A 15,459-nucleotide genomic window follows, 5' to 3' on the forward strand; every position below is an offset into this window, starting at 1 on the left:
TCGTAGGACGATAGTTTCTTTTATCGTAGGGTTCAAGGGATCTTTATGATCCAAGGAGTAAGTAGTACATCAGCGGCACAAGATACTACAAATCGGTGGTAGGGGAATGGGGGTAGCGGGACAGTCTTTGAAGGTAGTGTCTCTGCAAAGTACCCTGCGGATAGCTCACAATCCTCGAGCTGGAGGGTATCGTTTCTCTGGGCGATCTCTTGCCAAGTCGTCCTCGAGGGGAGCGCCGCGAGTCACTCAGCAGGCACAGATAGTTCGATGGCTGGGGGCCACGAGTCACTCAGCAGGCCCAGGTGGTTCGGAGTTCGGGAGCCGCGATCTCGTCAGCAGGGCTCAGATGGTTCAATGGCTGGGGGCCGCGAGTCACTCAGCAGGCCCAGGTGGTCCGGAGTTCGGGAGCCGCGATCTCGTCAGCAGGGCTCAGATGGTTTCAATGGCTGGGGGCCGCGAGTCACTCAGCAGGCCTAGGTGGTTCGGTATTCGGGGGCCGCGACAGCGTCAGCAGGCTTCGATAGTTCCAGGTCATCTCTGCCATTCGTCCCTCCGGCACCCCCTATTATACTCCCCCTGCCCTTTGAAGTCCGGAGTCCTCGCAGAGAGGGGTCTTTGGTGACTGAGGGGGTTCGGCGGGATTTCCTGCCGCTCGTTTCTTTGGTCTTTTCAGGTGGGTCTGGGAGGGTCCCCAGACGCTCGGCAGGCGAGGCGCCTGCTCCCCAGGGGCCTGGTGGCCGATCGAGCCCTCCCGGGGGAAGGCGATACGAGGTGCGACTGGGCTGGCGCCTCTTGGTCTGGCTCGGGGGTTCCCGCTCCCTCGGTCGGACATGCGTGGTAGGGTGTCGAGTCTGTCGGGGACTCTGGCCGGCCCTCGGATCTGTGTGGCTGGGGCGGCCGGAGTCGGAGATGCCGTGTCTTGGGGGTGGTTGCAGGTTGGCGGGATGATCGGGAGGGCATACGCCGTGAGGCCGGTCTCACACGCGTCCCCCCCAGCTGAAAGGCGTGGAGAACTACCCAGCCACTGAGGGGTTCTCCTCGCCGAAGCGGAAGAACCGGGACAGGCCGTCGGCGTTGGCATGATCCGTCCCGGGGCGATGCTCGACAGTGAAGTCCATCCCTTGGAGGGAGATTGACCATCGTAATAGCTTGGGGTTCTCTCCCCGCATCTGCATCAGCCACCGCAAGGGCCGGTGGTCCGTCTGCACTCGGAAGTGGGTTCCGAACAGATAGGGTCATAGTTTCTTAAGGGCCCAGACTACGGCGAAGGTCTCTCGTTCTATGGTACTCCAACGTTGTTCTCGAGGCAGCAGCCTTCGGCTGATGAAGGCTATGGGCTGATCTATGCCCTTGTCGTTGAACTGCGAGAGGACGGCTCCGATGCCGTGTTCGGACGCGTCGGTCTGGACCACAAACTCCTGGGAGTAGTCGGGGGCCTTGAGTACTGGGGCGGTGCACATGGCGGTTTTCAAGGCGTCGAACGCCTGCTGGCACGGGGGGGTCCACTGCACCTTCTTCGGGAGTTTTTTGGAGGTCAACTCTGTGAGAGGCCCCGCGAGGCTACCATAGTTTTTAATGAACCGCCGGTAGTATCCTGTGAGGCCCAGGAAGGCCCGGACTTCCGTCTGAGTGGTGGGGGGCTCCCAGGACTTGATGGCGTCGATCTTTGGTTGGAGGGGGGCGACCTGCCCGCTGCCCACCTGATGCCCCAGGTAGACCACGGAGCCTTGCCCGAGCTGGCATTTGCTGGCCTTCACTGTTAGGCCGGCTCGGCGCAGGGCCAGCAGTACTTGTCGGAGGTGCTGGAGATGCTCGTGCCATTGAGAGCTGAATACGGCTATGTCGTCAAGGTACGCTGCGCTGAACTCCTCGAGTCCGGCCAGGACCTTGTTTACCAACCGCTGGAAAGTGGCCGGGGCATTCTTCATCCCGAACGGCATGACCCTGAAACGGTAGTGTCCATCGGGTGTGGAGAAGGCGGAGCGTTCTTTCGCCCCCTCCGTGAGCGCAATCTGCCAGTAACCGCAGGTCAGGTCGAAGGTGCTGAGGAAACGTGCGGCCCCAAGGCGGTCGATGAGCTCGTCAGCGCGGGGAATAGGGTGAGCGTCCGCCCAGGTGACCGCATTGAGCCCCCGGTAGTCCACACAGAATCTTAGTTCGGGGGCGACCCCAGGGGCGGCCGCTTTCGGGACCAGGACTACCGGGCTGGCCCAGGGGCTATCGGAGGGTTCGATCACTCCAAGGGTTAACATCTTCTGTACCTCGGTCTTGATACAGGTGCGGACCCGGTCAGGCACCCGGTAGGCTCGGTGTCTCACAGGTGGGCTGTCGCCGGTGTCTACGTCGTGGACACACCAGTCGGTGACTCTTGGGATGAGGGAGAAGAGGTCTGCGAATTGTCTGAGCAGCTGGCGACAGTCGTCGGACTGTTGGGGAGTGAGGGTGGTTGACAGCTTCACTCCCTCCACGGAACCATCCAGTTCTTTCGCGCACAGGGGGTCGGGCAGGGGTTCAGTGTCTTCTTCCGCCCCGTCATCGGTGGCCAATAACAAACTCAACTCCGTTCTCACAAAGTGGGGCTTGAGACGGTTCACGTGGAGAACCCGGAGGGGGTTCCGCGAGGACTGTACATCGATCAGGTACGTGACCTGACTCTTCCGCTCGATCACCTTGAAGGGGCCAGTCCATTTGTCCTGTAGGGCGCAGGGCTTCACCGGGGCCATGACCCAAACCTGCTGGCCCGGCTGGAACTCGACCAGAGTTGCGTTCTGGTCATACCAGCGCTTCATCTCTTCTTGGCTGGCCTCGAGGTTAGCCTCAGCGAGTTCTCTGAACTTCCGGGTCTGGTTGCGGAGCGCCAGGATGTAGTGGAACACATCAGGGGGGGTCCCCCGGGGGCTTGTCTCCCAGCCCTCTTTGACCAGGCTCAGGGGCCCCCGGACGGGGTGTCCGTATAGTAGTTCGAATGGGCTGAACCCCAGGGACTTTTGGGGAACTTCCCGGTACGCGAACAGGAGGCAAGGGAGGAGGACGTCCCATCTTCGGCGTAGGGGCTCCTCGAGGCCCAGGATCATCCCCTTCAGGGTTCGGTTGAAGCGTTCCACCAGGCCGTTGCCCTGGGGGTGGTAGGGGGTCGTGAATTTATATGTTACTCCGCACTGCTGCCACAGGGACTTCATGTAGCGGGATATGAAGTTAGTGCCGCGATCACTCACAACCTCGCGAGGGAATCCGACACGGGAGAAGATCCCCATGAGAGCCCGGCCCACCACGGGAGCCTTCACAGTGCGGAGGGGAATGGCCTCGGGGTAGCGGGTGGCATGGTCCACCAGGACGAGGATGAATCTGTGGCCCTGGACGGTCTTCGGATCCAGGGGTCCCACGATGTCGATGCCGACCCGCTCAAACGGGGTACTCACAACGGGGAAGGGTTGTAATGGAGCCTTGCGCTTTCCGCCACTTTTCCCACTGCCCTGGCACGTGAGGCAGGATTTACAGTGGACTTCTACATTTGCTCGCATCTTGGGCCAATAGAAGTGTGTAACTAATCGCTGATATGTTTTGTCTTGGCCCAGGTGTCCTGCCAAGGGTACATCTTGGGCCAGGCCCAGGAGGAGGCTTCTGAAGCGCAGGGGTACCACCAGTACTCGGGCTGCGCCTAGCTCGGCTGACTTTTGTTCACTGTATAGGAGGCCATTGTCCCAATAGACCCAGTGGGTCCCGGTCCGGTCACCGGCGGTCTGGGCTTCTGCTTGTTGTCGGAGTCCCACGAGGGAAGGGCAGGTGGCCTGTTCCTGGCAGAACTCTTCACGGGAGGGCCCTCCCTCACAGCGCCACTGGGCCATCTCGGGCAGTTCTCCGAGCTCAGTCAGTGTCTCAGGGGCGGAAGGCTCCGGCCCTTCTCCTGGGGTAGGGTCTTCTTCTCCCTCCGAAGGAGGGTTGTCCGTTTCCGGTAGGGTGTCCCGGTTCTCGGGGACAGTGTTCGGTGGGAGGGCCTCACCGCCCTCGGAGGGAGGCAATCGCGCGGTCATGGAGCGCGTGGTGGCGCAGACCCATTCGGGTAGACCCATCATCCCGAGATGGGCTCTTCGTTCCACTTGCCCCCATGGGGAACTCTCCAGGTCGTTGCCCAGGAGGCAGTCTACGGGCTGTGATGTTCGGACGGCTACTTTCAATTCTCCGGAGACTCCTCCCCACTCGAAAGGCACCAGAGCCATCTGGCAGAGGCTCTCAGAATTGTCGGAGGATATGACCGGACAGAGGGCACCAGGTAGGATCTGGTCTTCAGAGATTAGGTTGCGGTGGACCGCGGTGACACTTGCTCCGGTATCGCGGAGGCCCTCGACTCGGTGGCCATTGATGGTCACCTGCTGTCGGTACTTCTTCGTGTTGGCGGGCAAGGGTGTCCCGGGGACCATCTCTCGATCACCAAGGGAGACCAGGGCCATGGCAGCTGGTTCCCACTCTTCAGAGTCCTCTATCTCTTCCCCTAGGGCCACGGAGGCCATCTGCCGGGCCGGGGGGTTGGTCGTTGCGGTTCGTTGATACTGGGGACACTGGGGGTCATTGGCGTAGTGTCCGGGCTGTTGGCAGCGGAAGCAGGTGATCCTGGTTCGAGGCCCTAGCCGCCCCGGGGCTCCGGTGCTGGCTGGGGACGGAGCTGGACCTGCCGCTGGCGGGCTGCTGGGAGGGCTGTGCGGAGGCCCCCCTGGGAAGTCTCTTGGTCGGCCGTGGTTTCCTCCGCCCCTCTGGCGGGGGGGTCCTTGACTGTGGCGACCGTAGTCTCCCACGGGGCCTCGGGTGGCCCGGGTGTTCACCCAACGGTCAGCCTCGGCGGCCAGCTTTCGAGGGTCGGTGAGTTTACTGTCCAAGAGATGTTGGCGCAGTTCTACAAAGCAATTGGCTGCTAAATGTTCCCAGGCGATCAAATCAAATAGCTCTTCGAAGGTGGAGACCTTGCTACCCTTGATCCACCCGTCCAAGGCCCGGCTGTAAAAGTTCACGTATTCTACCCATGTGGTGCCCGGTATCTTTTTGCAATCTCGGAACCGTTGCCGGTACATCTCGGGAGTGAGTCCATACCGGCCCACAAGGGCTTCCTTCATGTGGCTGTAGGAGTTCATGACCGTGGAGGGCAGATCCAGCAGGGTATCTCTTCCTTCGCTTAAGAACCGGCCCCACAGGCCAGCCCCCCAATCCTTCTGCGGGACTCGGTGAGAGGTCATGGCGACTTCGTAGGCCTTAAACCACTGCTGGATATCGTCGTTCTTGTAATACTCCTTTACCACATCCTTGGGGATGTGGACTTTGGCTTCTACGGTGGAAGCGGATGGTAGATTCCCGGAAGGTCGGGACTCTTCGCTTTTAGCCCTCAACTCGATCTCTTTCAGGCTGCGTTCATGTTCCAGCTGGAGTTTCTTTTCGTCGTGCTCTCTTTGGCGTCTCTTCTCCTCGAGTTCCCCCTGTAGCCGTAACTGCTCGACGGCTAACTTTTTCTCGGCCAGTTTTATTTCTCCCTCGATTTTCAGCTTGGCCAGTTCAAGTTCGTGGTTGCGGTTTCTCTCTCGGTCTGCTAGTTCCTCGGGGGACAGGTTCCCCTCTGGCCCGTTGTTTCTCACCGGGATGCTCCGTGGTTCATGGGCGGTGTCTCCTTCCGTTTGGGTCGGGGGCGCCCCCGTCTCGACCCAGGTCTTCAATACTTTCTGGAAGTCTTCCTTTGTGCTTAATCCGGTGGTAGCGATTCCAAGGTCTTTGCAAAATTGCTTTAATTCTCTATGCGTATAATAGTCCAATTGATCCTCTCGGAACGGTGAGCTCATTTCGGTACCTGCGGCACCCAGGGAGGTTTCTCCTTCCATCTCTGTTTGGTAGTGCGTCAGTCGTTCTCTGCACGCTCTCTTTCGGTGTCGGCTCGTATCCCGTCGTCTGCCACCAAATGTTGGAAAGGCGTTCGCCGGAGGGGGGTTCGGTACACGTCTTGCCCACCCCTTTGACCCACCTTTCCCAAGTAGGCCGAACCAGGCGCGCACACCCTGAACTGGCACTATAAACAGAGAGACACCACACGTATTCTTCGTAGGACGATAGTTTCTTTTATCGTAGGGTTCAAGGGATCTTTATGATCCAAGGAGTAAGTAGTACATCAGCGGCACAAGATACTACAAATCGGTGGTAGGGGAATGGGGGTAGCGGGACAGTCTTTGAAGGTAGTGTCTCTGCAAAGTACCCTGCGGATAGCTCACAATCCTCAAGCTGGAGGGTGTCGTTTCTCTGGGCGATCTCTTGCCAAGTCGTCCTCGAGGGGAGCGCCGCGAGTCACTCAGCAGGCACAGATAGTTCGATGGCTGGGGGCTGCGAGTCACTCAGCAGGCCCAGGTGGTTCGGAGTTCGGGAGCCGCGATCTCGTCAGCAGGGCTCAGATGGTTCAATGGCTGGGGGCCGCGAGTCACTCAGCAGGCCCAGGTGGTTCGGAGTTCGGGAGCCGCGATCTCGTCAGCAGGGCTCAGATGGTTTCAATGGCTGGGGGCCGCGAGTCACTCAGCAGGCCTAGGTGGTTCGGTATTCGGGGGCCGCGACAGCGTCAGCAGGCTTCGATAGTTCCAGGTCATCTCTGCCATTCGTCCCTCCGGCACCCCCTATTATACTCCCCCTGCCCTTTGAAGTCCGGAGTCCTCGCAGAGAGGGGTCTTTGGTGACTGAGGGGGTTCGGCGGGATTTCCTGCCGCTCGTTTCTTTGGTCTTTTCAGGTGGGTCTGGGAGGGTCCCCAGACGCTCGGCAGGCAAGGCGCCTGCTCCCCAGGGGCCTGGTGGCCGATCGAGCCCTCCCGGGGGAAGGCGATCCGAGGTGCGACTGGGCTGGCGCCTCTTGGTCTGGCTCGGGGGTTCCCGCTCCCTCGTTCGGACATGCGTGGTAGGGTGTTGAGTCTGTCGGGGACTCTGGCCGGCCCTCGGATCTGTGTGGCTGGGGCGGCCGGAGTCGGAGATGCCGTGTCTTGGGGGTGGTTGCAGGTTGGCGGGATGATCGGGAGGGCATACGCCGTGAGGCCGGTCTCACAGAGAGTGACAGTGTGATTGGGGCACTGCATGAGTACTATAAGGATTATATCAGGACTGAATCAGTAGTCTACAGTGGGATAGTAGCCTGCATAGATTGTGCACATTTGAATGTAACACTATCTCTCTTAATGCCACAGTCATTCTACACATGCATACACAGTGCCTGAGTAGATAGAGTGCTGGTAATTGACAGTAGGGTGAGTTTATAAGTGCGTGTGCTTTGGCACAGAGATTATACAAGGATATACTTCTGTAACGATGATTGCAACAGTGAACAGAGAGTGACAGAGTGATAGGGGCACTGCATGCGTACTACCTAGATTCTCTCAGGAGTGAATCCGTAGTCTATAGGGGGTTAGGAGCCTGCACACATTGTGCACATTTGTCTGTAGCACTATATCTTTTAATGCCACAGCCATTCTACAAATGCATACACAGTGACTGGGTAGATAGAGTGCTGGAACTTGAGAGCGGGATGAGTTTAGAAGTGCTTGTATTTCGGCACGTAGATTTGATAAGGACATGGTTTTGTGAGGATGACTGCAAGAGTGGACAGAGAGTGACAATGTGATTGGGGCACTCCATGAGTACTGTCAGGATTATAACAGGACTGAATCAGTAGTATACAGGGTTCAGAGGCCTGCGTAGATTGTGCACATTTGATTGTAACACTTTATCTCTTAATGCCTAAGTCATTCTACAAGTCTATAGACAGTGACTGGGTTGATAGAGTGCTGGTAGTTAGTAGGGTGAGTTTATAAGTGCTTGTGCTTTGCAAAAGAGATTAGATGTGGACATGGTTTTGTCAGGATGATTGCAAGAGTGGACAGAGAGTGACACTGTGATTGGGGCACTCCATGAGTACTACCTAGATTATTACATGAGTGAATCAGCAGTGTATAGGGGGTTAAGGGCCCACATAGATTGAGTACATTTGACTGTAGCACTGTGTCTCTTAATGCCAGAGTTATTCTACAAGTCCATACACAGTGACTGGGTAGATAGAGTTCTGGTATTTGAGAGTAGGGTGAGGTTATAAGTGCTTGTGTTTCAGCACAGAGACTAGATAAGGACATGGTTCTGTCAACATGATTGCAAGATTGGACAGAGAGTGACAGTGTGATTGGGGCACTTCATGTGTACTATCAGGATTATAACAGGACTGAATCAGTAGTCTATAGGGGATTAGAGGCCTGCATAGAGTGTGCACATTTGACTGTAGCACTGTATCTCCTAATGCCTAAGTCATTCTACAAGTGCATACACATGGACTGGGTAGATAGAGTGCTGGTATTTGAGTGCAGGGTGAGGTTATAAGTGCTTCTCTTTTGGCAGAGAGTTTACACAAGGACATGGTTCTGTAAGGATGATTGCAAGAGTGTACAGAGAGTGACAGTGTGATTGGGGCACTGCATGAGTACTATAAGCATTATATCAGGACTGAATCAGTAGTCTACAGTGGGATAGGAGCCTGCATAGATTGTTCACATTTGAATGTAGCACTATCTCTCTTAATGCCACAGTCATTCTACACATGCATACACAGTGACTGAGTAGAGAGAGTGCTGGTAATTGACAGTAGGGTGAGTTTATAAGTGCGTGTACTTTGGCACAGAGAGTAGATAAGGATATACTTCTGTAACGATGATTGCAACAGTGAACAGAAAGTGACAGTGTGATACGGGAACTGCATGAGTACTACCTAGATTATCTCAGGAGTGAATCAGTAGTCTGTAGGGGGTTAGGGGCCTGCATATATTGAGCACATTTGTCTGTAGCACTATATCTCTTAATGCCACAGTCATTCTACAAATGCATACACAGTGACTGGGTGGATGGAGTGCTGGTACTTGAGAGCGGGATGAGTTTAGAAGTGCTTGTGTTTTAGCTAACCCCGGGCGTAGCACTACGCTTCGCCCACGTAGTGTACGTAGCGCTGCCTGCTTCGCACTTTCCGAAGTAGGCGAAGCAGGGCAGCGCTACGCACACGCCGAGGGCGAAGCGTAGCTGCTTGCCACCCGCCACCCACCTCCCGCCCGCCCTTCTTTTAAATAATATGAGCAATGAAAATTAAGTAAAGTAAGTCGACTTACCCGTAAGCGCGGCGTCTCCGGGGCTCCCTCTTTCAGTTTCTAATTTCTTCTGGCAAATGCGCATGCGCGGACACCCGCGCATGCGCATTTCTCGCGAGAAATGCGCATGCGCGGGCGTCCGCGCATGCGCATTTGCCAGAAGAAATTAGAAACTGAAAGAGGGAGCCCCGGAGACGCCGCGCTTACGGGTAAGTCGACTTACTTTACTTAATTTTCATTGCTCATATTATTTAAAAGAATGGCGGGTGGGAGGTGGGTGGCACGTAGTGGGGCTACGCGAAGCGCGTAGTGTGCGTAGATTTGGGCACACTACGTGCTGCTTCACGTAGCCCCACTACGCCCACTACGCCCACCCTTAGTTTTAGCACAGAGATTAGAAAAGGACATGGTTCTGTCAGGATGATTGCAAGAGTGGACAGAGAGTGACAGTGTGATTGGGGCACTGCATGAGTGCTACCTAGATTATTACATGAGTGAATCAGTAGTGTACTGAGGGTTAGGGGCCTGCATAGATTGTGCACATTTGACTGTAGCAATGTATCTTTTAATGCCTGAGTCATTCTACAAGTGCATAGATAGTAACTGGGTAGATATAGTGCTGGTATTTGAGAGCAGGGTGAGGTTATAAGTGCTTGTGTTTCAGCACAGAGAATAGATAAGGACATGGTTCTGTCAACTTGATTGCAAGAGTGGACAGAGAGTGACAGTGTGATTGGGGCACGGCCTGAGTACTATCAGGATGATAACAGGACTGAATCAGTTGTCTATAGGGGGTTAGAGGCCTGCATAGATTGTGCACATTTGACTTTAACACTGTGGTGCCGATCACGATCCTGTAAAAACCGGGTACGAACCGTCGGACGGAGCATATTCTCCGTCCGACGCGTACCCGGTCGTCAAAACTTACAAACATGGAATTACGAATCGCACGGAAACTCCATTTCCGTACGATTCGTACAAAACCCCGACCGACGAAAATAAACATACAAATGCGATCCGGGAAATCGCCGACGTGACGTCGGGACGCACGCAGCCTGCCATTCACGAACCAGGAATTACGATTCGCACCGACGTCATCCCGCACGGACAATATTTTCCGGCTGCCAAAAACTTCCGGGAAATCAGGACGACGCGAACAAGGAGTACCTATACGCGACGGACAGACATGGACCCGAACCTACGTGTCATCCCGGCCCTCATAGCAGTCGACCTCCTCTACAGGTTCGGACGCAGACGCCGCAGAAGGTCAGAACAACAAAGGGAGGGGGGAAAGGGGGGGGTGGCAGGACCAGGGGCAGGCCACAAAATCCCCACCAAAGTCACACAGCACACATGCCCTGGACATACCTGACCCCCAGGCCCTGGTCACTACGAGGGGGTGGGGGCCTGTCCAGCAAAGCCAGTGTCCGCCACAGCGGAAGTGCTTGACGACGCGAACCGGCAACACAACAATACAGGTACGTCCCGTACCCATGCCTTAAGAGCGTGGGTACGAGTCGTACCACGCCCACACCTACGTCACCTCAACAATGGCGGGACGGCTGTACGCACGTGGCAAAGGCCTGGGTACGGCCCGCACAAGCATTCCACACCGTGGGTACGGATATGTACAGACCGTACCCCCACCCGCGTATGCATGGAGCGTACCCCCCACCCCAACCGTGTATGTACGACCCGTACCCTCACCCGCGGACATATGGAGCGTACCCCCCACCCCAACAGTGTAAGTACGACCCGTAACACCACCCGCGTATGCATGGAGCGTACCCCCCACCCCAACAGTGTAAGTACGACCCGTACCCTCACCCGCGGACGTATGGAGCGTACCCCCCACCCCAACAGTGTAAGTAAGAACCGTACCCTCACCCGCGGACGTATGGAGCGTACCCCCATGCCAATAGTGTACGTACGGACAGTACCCCCACCCTGTATGCATGGAGCGTACCCCCCACCCCAATAGTGTAAGTACGAACCGTACCCCACCTGCATACGTATGGAGCATACCCCCCACCCCAACAGTGTAAGTACGACCCGTACCCTCACCTGCGTACGTATACGTCCCACCCCAACAGTGTAAGTACGACCCGTACCCTCACCCGCGTACGTATGGAGCGTACCCCCCACCCCAACAGTGTAAGTACAAACCGTACCCCACCCGCGTACGTATGGAGCGTACCCCCCACCCCAACAGTGTAAGTACGTCCCGTAACCCCAACCGCGTACGTATGGAGCATACCCCCCACCCCAACAGTGTAAGTACGACCCGTAACCCCACCCGCGTATGCATGGAGCATACCCCCCACCCCAACAGTGTAAGTACGACCCGTACCCTCACCCGCGGACGTATGGAGCGTACCCCCCACCCCAACAGTGTAAGTACGACCCGTAACACCACCCGCGTATGCATGGAGCGTACCCCCACCCCAACCGTGTATGTACGACACGTACCCCCACCTCGTATGCATGGAGCGAACCCACACACGTGTATGTTCTAAGCGTACATATTGTTAAATAGGAGGGGTGTGTGCAGAGTCCTCCCAGCAGTGCCCAGAGACAGGAGGGGTGTGTGCAGAGTCCTCCCAGCAGTGCCCAGTCATAAGAGGGGTGTGTGCAGAGTCCTCCCAGCAGTGCCCAGACACAGGAGGGGTGTGTGCAGAGTCCTCCCAGCAGTGCCCAGACACAGGAGGGGTGGGTGCCTAACACTCACAGCAGTGCTCAGACATGAGAGGGGTGTGAGCAGAGTCCTCCCAGCAGTGCCCAGACACAGGAGGGGTGTGTGCAGAGTCCTCCCAGCAGTGCCCAGACACAGGAGGGGTGTGTGCAGAGTCCTCCCAGCAGTGCCCAGAGACAGGAGGGGTGTGTGCAGAGTCCTCCCAGCAGTGCCCTGACAAAGGAGGGGTGTGTGCAGAGTCCTCCCAGCAGTGCCCAGAGACAGGAGGGGTGTGTGCAGAGTCCTCCCAGCAGTGCCCAGACACAGGAGGGGTGTGTGCAGAGTCCTCCCAGCAGTGCCCAGACACAGGAGGGGTGTGTGCCTATCACTCCCAGCAGTGCCCAGACACAGGAGGGGTGGGTGCAGAGTCCTCCCAGCAGTGCCCAGACACAGGAGGGGTGTGTGCAGAGTCCTCCCAGCAGTGCCCAGACATAGGAGGGGTGGGTGCCTAACACTCCCAGCAGTGCCCAGACATAGGAGGGGTGGGTGCCTATCACTCCCAGCAGTGCCCAGACATAGGAGGGGTGTGTGCAGAGTCCTCCGAGAGGTGCCCAGACACAGGAGGGGTGTGTGCAGAGTCCTCCCAGCAGTGCCCAGACACAGGAGGGGTGTGTGCAGAGTCCTCCCAGCAGTGCCCAGACACAGGAGGGGTGTGTGCAGAGTCCTCCCAGCAGTGCCCAGAGACAGGAGGGGTGTGTGCAGGGTCCTCCCAGCAGTGCCCAGACACAGGAGGGGTGTGTGCAGAGTCCTCCCAGCAGTGCCCAGACACAGGAGGGGTGGGTGCCTAACACTCACAGCAGTGCTCAGACATGAGAGGGGTGTGTGCAGAGTCCTCCCAGCAGTAACCAGACACAGGAGGGGTGTGTGCAGAGTCCTCCCAGCAGTGCCCAGACACAGGAGGGGTGTGTGCAGAGTCCTCCCAGCAGTGCCCAGAGACAGGAGGGGTGTGTGCAAAGTCCTCCCAGCAGTGCCCAGACACAGGAGGGGTGTGTGCAGAGTCCTCCCAGCAGTGCCCAGACACAGGAGGGGTGTGTGCAGAGTCCTCCCAGCAGTGCCCAGACACAGGAGGGGTGTGTGCCTATCACTCCCAGCAGTGCCCAGACACAGGAGGGGTGGGTGCAGAGTCCTCCCAGCAGTGCCCAGACACAGGAGGGGTGTGTGCAGAGTCCTCCCAGCAGTGCCCAGACATAGGAGGGGTGGGTGCATAACACTCCCAGCAGTGCCCAGACATAGGGGGGGTGGGTGCCTATCACTCCCAGCAGTGCCCAGACATAGGAGGGGTGTGTGCAGAGTCCTCCCAGCAGTGCCCAGACACAGGAGGGGTGTGTGCAGAGTCATCCCAGCAGTGCCCAGACACAGGAGGGGTGTGTGCAGAGTCCTCCCAGCAGTGCCCAGAGACAGGAGGGGTGTGTGCAGAGTCCTCCCAGCAGTGCCCAGACACAGGAGGGGTGTGTGCAGAGTCCTCCCAGCAGTGCCCAGAGACAGGAGGGGTGTGTGCAAAGTCCTCCCAGCAGTGCCCAGACACAGGAGGGGTGTGTGCAGAGTCCTCCCAGCAGTGCCCAGAGACAGGAGGGGTGTGTGCAGAGTCCTCCCAGCAGTGCCCAGTCATAAGAGGGGTGTGTGCAGAGTCCTCCCAGCAGTGCCCAGACACAGGAGGGGTGTGTGCAGAGTCCTCCCAGCAGTGCCCAGACACAGGAGGGGTGGGTGCCTAACACTCACAGCAGTGCTCAGACATGAGAGGGGTGTGAGCAGAGTCCTCCCAGCAGTGCCCAGACACAGGAGGGGTGTGTGCAGAGTCCTCCCAGCAGTGCCCAGACACAGGAGGGGTGTGTGCAGAGTCCTCCCAGCAGTGCCCAGAGACAGGAGGGGTGTGTGCAGAGTCCTCCCAGCAGTGCCCAGACAAAGGAGGGGTGTGTGCAGAGTCCTCCCAGCAGTGCCCAGAGACAGGAGGGGTGTGTGCAGAGTCCTCTCAGCAGTGCCCAGACACAGGAGGGGTGTGTGCAGAGTCCTCCCAGCAGTGCCCAGACACAGGAGGGGTGTGTGCCTCTCACTCCCAGCAGTGCCCAGACACAGGAGGGGTGGGTGCAGAGTCCTCCCAGCAGTGCCCAGACACAGGAGGGGTGTGTGCAGAGTCCTCCCAGCAGTGCCCATACATAGGAGGGGTGGGTGCCTAACACTCCCAGCAGTGCCCAGACATAGGAGGGGTGGGTGCCTATCACTCCCAGCAGTGCGCAGACATAGGAGGGGTGTGTGCAGAGTCCTCCCAGTAGTGCCCAGACACAGGAGGGGTGTGTGCAGAGTCCTCCCAGCAGTGCCCAGACACAGGAGGGGTGTGTGCAGAGTCCTCCCAGCAGTGCCCAGACACAGGAGGGGTGTGTGCAGAGTCCTCCCAGCAGTGCCCAGAGACAGGAGGGGTGTGTGCAGGGTCCTCCCAGCAGTGCCCAGACACAGGAGGGGTGTGTGCAGAGTCCTCCCAGCAGTGCCCAGACACAGGAGGGGTGGGTGCCTAACACTCACAGCAGTGCTCAGACATGAGAGGGGTGTGTGCAGAGTCCTCCCAGCAGTGCCCAGACACAGGAGGGGTGTGTGCAGAGTCCTCCCAGCAGTGCCCAGACACAGGAGGGGTGTGTGCAGAGTCCTCCCAGCAGTGCCCAGACACAGGAGGGGTGTGTGCCTATCACTCCCAGCAGTGCCCAAACACAGGAGGGGTGGGTGCAGAGTCCTCCCAGCAGTGCCCAGACACAGGAGGGGTGTGTGCAGAGTCCTCCCAGCAGTGCCCAGACATAGGAGGGGTGGGTGCCTAACACTCCCAGCAGTGCCCAGACATAGGAGGGGTGGGTGCCTATCACTCCCAGCAGTGCCCAGACATAGGAGGGGTGTGTGCAGAGTCCTCCCAGCAGTGCCCAGACACAGGAGGGGTGTGTGCAGAGTCCTCCCAGCAGTGCCCAGACACAGGAGGGGTGTGTGCAGAGTCCTCCCAGCAGTGCCCAGAGACAGGAGGGGTGTGTGCAGGGTCCTCCCAGCAGTGCCCAGACACAGGAGGGGTGTGTGCAGGGTCCTCCCAGCAGTGCCCAGACACAGGAGGGGTGTGTGCAGAGTCCTCCCAGCAGTGCCCAGACACAGGAGGGGTGGGTGCCTAACACTCACAGCAGTGCTCAGACATGAGAGGGGTGTGTGCAGAGTCCTCCCAGCAGTGCCCAGACACAGGAGGGGTGTGTGCAGAGTCCTCCCAGCAATGCCCAGAGACAAGAGGGGTGTGTGCAGAATCCTCCCAGCAGTGCCCAGAGACAGGATTTGTGTGTGCAGAGTCCTCCCAGCAGTGCCTAGACACAGGAGGGGTGTGTGCAGAGTCCTCCCAGCAGTGCCCAGACACAGGAGGGGTGTGTGCAGAGTCCTCCCAGCAGTGCCCAGACACAGGAGGGGTGTGTGCCTATCACTCCCAGCAGTGCCCAGACACAGGAGGGGTGGGTGCAGAGTCCTCCCAGCAGTGCCCAGACACAGGAGGGGTGTGTGCAGAGTCCTCCCAGCAGTGCCCATACATAGGAGGGGTGGGTGCCTAACACTCCCAGCAGTGCCCAGACATAGGAGGGGTGGGTGCCT

This window comes from Triturus cristatus, chromosome 5_2 (assembly GCF_964204655.1).
Source record: "Triturus cristatus chromosome 5_2, aTriCri1.1, whole genome shotgun sequence".
In the NCBI taxonomy this organism is placed as follows: Eukaryota; Metazoa; Chordata; class Amphibia; order Caudata; family Salamandridae; genus Triturus; species Triturus cristatus.